The sequence below is a fragment of the Schistocerca serialis genome, chromosome 5 (assembly GCF_023864345.2).
Source record: "Schistocerca serialis cubense isolate TAMUIC-IGC-003099 chromosome 5, iqSchSeri2.2, whole genome shotgun sequence".
NCBI lineage: Eukaryota > Metazoa > Arthropoda > Insecta > Orthoptera > Acrididae > Schistocerca > Schistocerca serialis.
The window spans coordinates 7,715,608-7,722,821 of NC_064642.1; positions in this window are offsets into that span (position 1 = coordinate 7,715,608).

The following is a 7,214-nucleotide window of genomic DNA, read 5'->3' on the forward strand; positions in this document are numbered from 1 at the left end:
TTACTGTTGAAGGAATTTTTCCACAATGTTTTCATGAGGTGGAGCCCCTCCACCCCCACACCGGCATGATGGCCAACACAAAAGGTCTACTGCCATCTCTGCATAAGGGTTAGTATTCACTAAAGTGAGGCGTCGCAGGATGTGGGTACTGCGATGTTTGCGTACGTCTGGTTAGGGTTAACCATTAATACGCGCTCATCTGGAGATAGATTGGGTCGAAATCACACGAGGGGTAGCTGTTTGAAGGGCAGAGGAAGAAAACTGCCAAGGCAAGAGCCAAGGGAAAAAAACCTCTGCGATAGTTAGGTCGGGTGGTAAGAGCAGTAGCGGTTGTCTTGCTGCCTGCGATAGGTTGTGCAAGGATAGGCTTTACTAGTGGGTATCATGCATGTCGATACCTTGCCGTTGTGCAGTTGTGTTGCTCGGAGGCTGGCGCTGGTGCCGGTGTAGAGTCCTCGTTCAGCATCAGCAACCTGTAACAGTTAGCTTTATTATTGATCTTGTGTCCGATAGGTCATATACCGGAGGCACAGTGTGAGGGAATGTTGACGGATTGTTTGTGTGTCAGTGGGCGAGCTCGTCGGTGTCCCTGCTGTGGCCTGTTGGTCGGCTCTAATAGCAGCTGGTAACTACCAGTCAGTGTTGCTGATGTGCAGGGGCTTGCCGACGTTTGTCTCTTGTTTGCGTATGTTAGTTTACCATAGGTGGCTATGCCCTAGCTAGCAGTGTCTTTGGCCGCTTGTGCTTCCACCTGTGGTTGTGATCGTAGTTTCCTAGAGTGACGATGAAAGGATTGTTCGAGTGTCTCGAGTTCCTGTATAGTCGTGTGGCGTGTTTCTTGAATACTTCCTTGAGGGTATCAAGGCGGTATTCATGGTGAAGATTCACGGTGCGTGTGTAGCGTGGAGCATTGCTAATGATTCGTAGCACCTTGTTCTGTATGATCTGCAGGCGGCGCAGTCGTGTGGGAGCTGCATATCCCCAGACGGGAGCTGCGTACGTCATCAGAGGTCTAATCAGTGTCATGTATAAGGACCTCGACACCCTCCTATTCTGTGTGCTTTCCCTGTTGAGCATTGGGTAGAGCTGTTTGAGCCTCGCGTGCGCTCGGTTGGCAGCGTACTCGATGTGGTCCCCCCATGTAATTTTCCGGTCCAGCCAGACACCTAGGTATCTGGCTTGTCTCGGAAACGTATGGGGCGTGTATGTAGTGTTATCGGTCTGCAGTGTTGATGTTTGCGCAGCAGTTTCGGTCTGCGTGTGAACTGAACTGCTTCGCACTTGTGGACGTTTACTTTAATACGCCATCGCTCCAACCAAGGCTCAGCTGTTCTGAGTGCTGTCTGTATTAGTGAATTGATGTTCGACGGTTTCCAATCTTGCGCAAGGATGGCAGTGTCATCCGCGTAGACGGCTAACGTCGTGTTTTGTGTTGCTGGGAAGTCGTTAATGTACAGGTTAAACAAGATGGGTCCTAGTATGCTTCCTTGGGGTACTCCACCTTGGATACCGTGATGTGTTGATTGTTTATCCTGCACGTTAGTGTTGAAACACCTGTTCGTGAGATATGAGTGTATGAGACGTACGAGTTCGTCCGGGAAACCAGCTTCACTTAGTTTGCGTATGAGTCCGTTGTGCCAGAGACGGTCGAAAGCCTTTTCGATGTCCACGAACACGGCCCCTGTGGCTTTGTTCATGTTGTAGCCGTGTGTTATATGTTCGACTACGCGGAGGAGTTGTCGTGTTGTCGAGTGGTGATTCCTAAAGCCGAATTGCTCCGGTCTTAGGGTGTCAATGGTGATGCAATGCCTAGTGATACGTTTTAATTTTACCTTCTCAAGAATCTTGCTGAGCGAACACAGCAGACTGATGGGTCGGTAATTTTGTGGGAGGGAGTGGTCTTTCCCTGGCTTCCTGAACATCAGGACCTTGGCCGCCTTTCAAAAGTCAGGGAAGTGTTGGGGTTTCAGGATGGCATTCGTTAAGTGTGTGAGGTATTCTACGGCTTTATCCGTGAACTCCTGGAGGACACGGTTTTGAATGCCATCAGGCCCAGGGGCTTTTCTAGCGTTGGTGTGCTTGATAGCTCATGTGATTTCATTTGTGCTAGTACGTTGCGCGATGGCTGGGCTACAAGTCGTGTAACTTCCTGGTCCGTTTCAAGTGTGAATACTGGGTCTGAGGGAACCAGATTCGGCATGAAAGACGCTGCAAGTGTTGTGGCCATAAGCTCTGCCTTCTGCGTCGCGGAGTAGGCTGGGCCGTCTGGTCCTTGTAACGTGGGAACGTAATGTTTCTCCCTGGTGAAGTGTCTGGCCAGCTGCCACACGCCAGGACGTGCGGTATCTAGCCCAGCGAGTAACTGTCCCCATTGTTCGTTTTTGAATGTTTGTATTTTACCCCGTATTATCCCCTGAAGTCTGTCGACGTGCTCAATGAGTCTGCCTTTTAAAGCCATAGGTACACTCTGCAGTAGCAGTGTTTTTCAATTTATAGACGATCACCAGATCTCCCATTGTCGGTCCGGATCCTGTTAAGTGTACTCCAAATCCTCCACCACAGATCAAGTTCCCATGGTTTGCTGTTGCTGTGGAGAAAGCTAAGGAGTTCTGGTGGAGTATTATCATTCCGCTCTAATCTCCAAGCTTCGTGGCGATTGACACTACTGGCGATAGTCTGTTGATTCGGACAGCAGGGATGTCCTCATGAACCGGTAGCTGCTGGTTCTCGCAAATTTTCTTATATTCCCTCAGAAGATTATTCTCTCTTCTCAAGTAGGTAGTGGAATGCGGCTCAGTGTAGGTAGCCAGAATATTGGAACGGACTTGATTATACTAGTAACAATCCGCTTTGTTTGATAGCTTCCTGTGGCTGCTGTTTATGCTGCAATGCTCTGTCGCTAAGTAACCAAGGCCGAGGGAGGATGATGCTAAAGTCGAAACTGCAGATCCCTACGTTGTACCTCAAAATTTCCGCGGAGTATTATTTCTTGACCTCTGTTTAGCTGCCGTCTTTATTAGATGCTCCTTAAATGACAGCATTCTGTCAAGTATAACGCCAAACTACCGTGGGTGATTCTTATGGGCCAGGCGGTTACCCTCGAAATATATGTTCATTTCTCAATTGGCAAAGACATTACTCATCTGAAAGCGAGTGGACTCAGTTTTGTTACGATTCGGTTGAAGTTCCCATTCACGAAGATACTGTCCCATTTCACTTCGGTCATTTGTTAATATGTCTTGGGTGACCTACATTTGTTTGTGCTGTGTCCATATTACGCACTCAACAGCATAAACAAACTTTGTGGACCGAGTGGCTGCTATATCAGAAACATACGAGAATTAGAACTACGTTTTCACAGGAGAAGCCACGGAAATCTCACAAGTGCACTAGTTGACACTACGAATTATTTCTGTCTGCCGCCGGCCGTCCTGGCCGTGCGGTTCAAGGCGCTTCAGTCTGAAACCGCGGGACTGCTACGGTCGCAGGTTCGAATCCTGCCTCGGGCATGGATGTGTATGACGTACTTAGGTTAGTTAGGTTTAAGTAGTTCTAAGTTCTAGGGGACTGGTGACCTAAGATGTTAAGTCCCATAGTGCTCAGAGCCATTTGAACCATTTTTTCTGTCTGCCGCGACCATGCGCAAAACGCTCCACTCTCCAAATCCTTCCCGCGACTGTATGTCGCGCCTTCACGTCCAGCACTTTGCATGTCCTGTCCCGTACTTCCCTGTCCTCTCCCCCGAACTCGCTTCCATCCAGTCTCCCCAATCACGAGCACAGTCATTAGCTAGAGAGCTCGCGCCATGTCTTCAAGCCAACGCACCCACACAAAGATAAAGAAACACATTCGAAATACTGTATTTACATTTAAATAACTTGAAATTAAATAAATATTCCTACGGATGGACCATAAACACGCTCTAACACACATTATTAGATACACAAACAAATTAAATAAACATGTATCAATGGAACAGAACAAAAGGTAGGCCAGTAACTTAATGTCTCTGTGCTTACTAAAACACAGTAAATATTTAACCAATTTCTTCATGAATAATATAGAGCGGTTATAGACAAAGACGTAGATGAATAAATATATTTATAAGCATGCTGCTACCGTTTCTTCGTGTAACTGTGGAGTACTTATGGGCTGACACGATCGATAGTAATAGGCCACTTTGACCTCCAATAACTCATGTACTATTCAAGTGACATGCCTGTAATTCATACCAATTTAGGTTTACACTAGTAGCTTTCTAAAGACATGGCGATCGACAAAATCGGATGAAGCGTTTATATTTTGGAAATTCGTTGCTGGGTGTTACTTGTATAATTTACAGTCAGAAACTCAACTTTAAACTAATAAAGATATTGAAAATCTGATTACACCATCAGAATCGTCGTGCAAATAATAGTAATGCACATGTTTCGTTTTGAGGTATCGTGATTCATCTAGCTACTGTTACTTTCTATACGAACTGTGAAATGACTGCCATTAAGGTTTCAAAAATTCCGCCATCTTTGGTCCTGCCGGCACACAGCGTCACCAGTGAATTCCCAGCCACGTGCTCGATGGACCACGCGCTGGGGCTCCCCTCCTGCTCACCTGACTTTCGGCACCCCATGGTTGCTGCCGGGCCTCGGCTTTGCCGAGCGTCCTGTGCGGGCGCCCAAACTCCGAACATATAACTTTTGCAGGGCGCCACAAGTCGCCTGTTAACCTCACACTGTCGTCCAGGCGAGGCTCCTAGCGGCTTCTTGCTGTTTTCTCGCGTGAAAACATTGTATAGAAGGCATTTCCGCAATGACTATAAGATGCGTCACCTCATCCAACTTTCGCAAAATCTTAGAAGAAAGATTAAGGAAAGGTAAACCTACGTTTTTAGCATTTGTAGACTTAGAGAAATCTTTTGACATTTTTGATTGGAATACTCTCTTTCAAATTCTGGAGATGGCAGGGATAAAATACAGAGAGCGAAAGGCTATTTACAATTTGTACAGAAAGCAGATGGCAGTTATAAGAGAGAGGGGTATGAAAGGGAAACAGTGGTTGGGAAGGGAGTGAGACGGGGTTGTAGCCTATCCCCGATGTTATTCAATCTGTATATTGTGCAAGCAGTAAAGGAAACAAAAGAAAAATTCGGAGTAGGTATTAAAATCCATGGAGAAGAAATAAAAATTTTCAGGTTCGCCGATGACATTGTAATTCTGTCAGAGACAGCAAAGGACATGGAAGTGCATTTGAACGGAATGGACAGTGTCTTGAAAGGAGGGTATAAGATGAACATCAACAAAAGCAAAACGAGGATAATGGAATGTAGTCGAATTAAGTCGGGTGATGCTGAGGGAATTAGATTAGGAAATGAGACACTTAAAGTAGTAAAGGAGTTTTGCTATTTGGGGATCAAAATAACTGATGATGGTCGAAGTAGAGAGGATATAAAATGTAGACTGGCAATGGCAAGGAAAGCGTTTCTTGAGAAGAGAAATTTGTTAACATCGAGTATTGATTTAAGTGTCAGGAAGTCGTTTCTGAAAGTATTTGTATGGAGTGTAGCCATGTATGGAAGTGAAACGTGGACGATAAATAGCTTAGACAAGAACAGAATAGAAGCTTTCGAAATGTGGTGCTACAGTAGAATGCTGAAGATTAGATGAGTTGATCACATAACTAATGAGGAGGTACTGAATAGAATTGGGGAGAAGAGAAGTTTGTGGCACAACTTGACTAGGAGAAGGGATCGGTTGGTAGGACATGTTCTGAGACATCGAGGGATCACCAATTTAGTATTGGAGGGCAGCGTGGAGGGTAAAAATCATAGAGGGAGACCAAGAGATGAATACACTAAACAGATTCAGAAGGATGTAGGTTGCAGCAGGTACTGGGAGATGAAGAAGCTTGCACAGGATAGAGTAGTATGGAGAGTTGCATCAAACCAGTCTCAGGACTGAAGACCACAACAACAACATCGCACTGAAGTGTGGATATCTCTAGACGTGAAGGACTAAATCTCATCAAATTTCCTGATTACAGTTTGATTTTTCGCCACTGATAATTAAACTCTGTCAGTATCAAATAATCTAGCACAACAGTCAGCCATCCTTTTCTTTCAGGTTTTATAAGCCAAATCTAGATTTCGGCTAGTGCCTAGCCATTATCAATGCGCTATTTCACAGTAGCAATGCGTGTCCTTGTACGTCAGTCCCCTCTTTTTTGGGCTTCTCTCACAGCTCGTTGAAGACTCTATCACTATCCACTGAAATATATCTTGGCTGCACCTAACACTGTTTTCAATTTTAATACCGTAGAAGCGTCTGAACAGCTAGATGAACATGTCTATAGTGTGGCTTGGCTCTGCATTATATTCCAGAATTATCTCCATTCTAGATATATTCACACTGTTCCCCGTTGGCATGTTTTCCAGCAAAAGGAAATTAATTGTGGTTACAGGAGTCTTTCTGTGTGCATCATGTTTCTTGGCTCAAAATGATGGCTCTGAGCACTATGGGACTTAGCATCTGAGGTCATTAGTCCCCTAGAACTTAGAACTACTCAAAGCTAACAAACCTAAGGACATCACACCCATCCATGCCCGAGGCAGGATTCGAACTTGCGACTGTAAGGGTCGCGCGGTTCCAGACTGAAGCGCCTAGAACCGCTCGGCCACTCCGGCCGACTCATGTGTCTTCACAGAATAGTTATTCGCAATTGACAGAACTCTGCCTTTGAATTTACCCTTCTAACTTTGCAGATCTGCAGGTTCAATAGCACGGCAGATGTTTTAAAGTCTTTTAATAAACTCTTATATACACTTATATATTTATTGAGTAGATTAAAACTGAAGAAACTGCAAAAAAGGTGGGAATTTAAGGAGATGGGACCTGGATAAACGTGGCCGAGTGGTTCTAAGCGCTACAGTCTGGAACCGCAGGACTGCTACGGTCGCAGGTTCGACTCCTACCACGGACATGGATGTGTGTGATATCCATAGGTTAGTTAGGTTTAAGTATTTCTAAGTTCTAGGGGACTGATGGCCTCTGAAGTTAAGACCCATAGTGCTCAGAGCCATTATACCATTTGAACCTGGATAAACTGAAAGAATCAGAGATTGCGCAGAGTTTCAGGGAGAGAATAAGGGAACAATTGACAGGAATGGGGGAAAGAAATACAGTAGAAGAAGAATGGGTAACTTTGAGGAATGAAATAGTGAA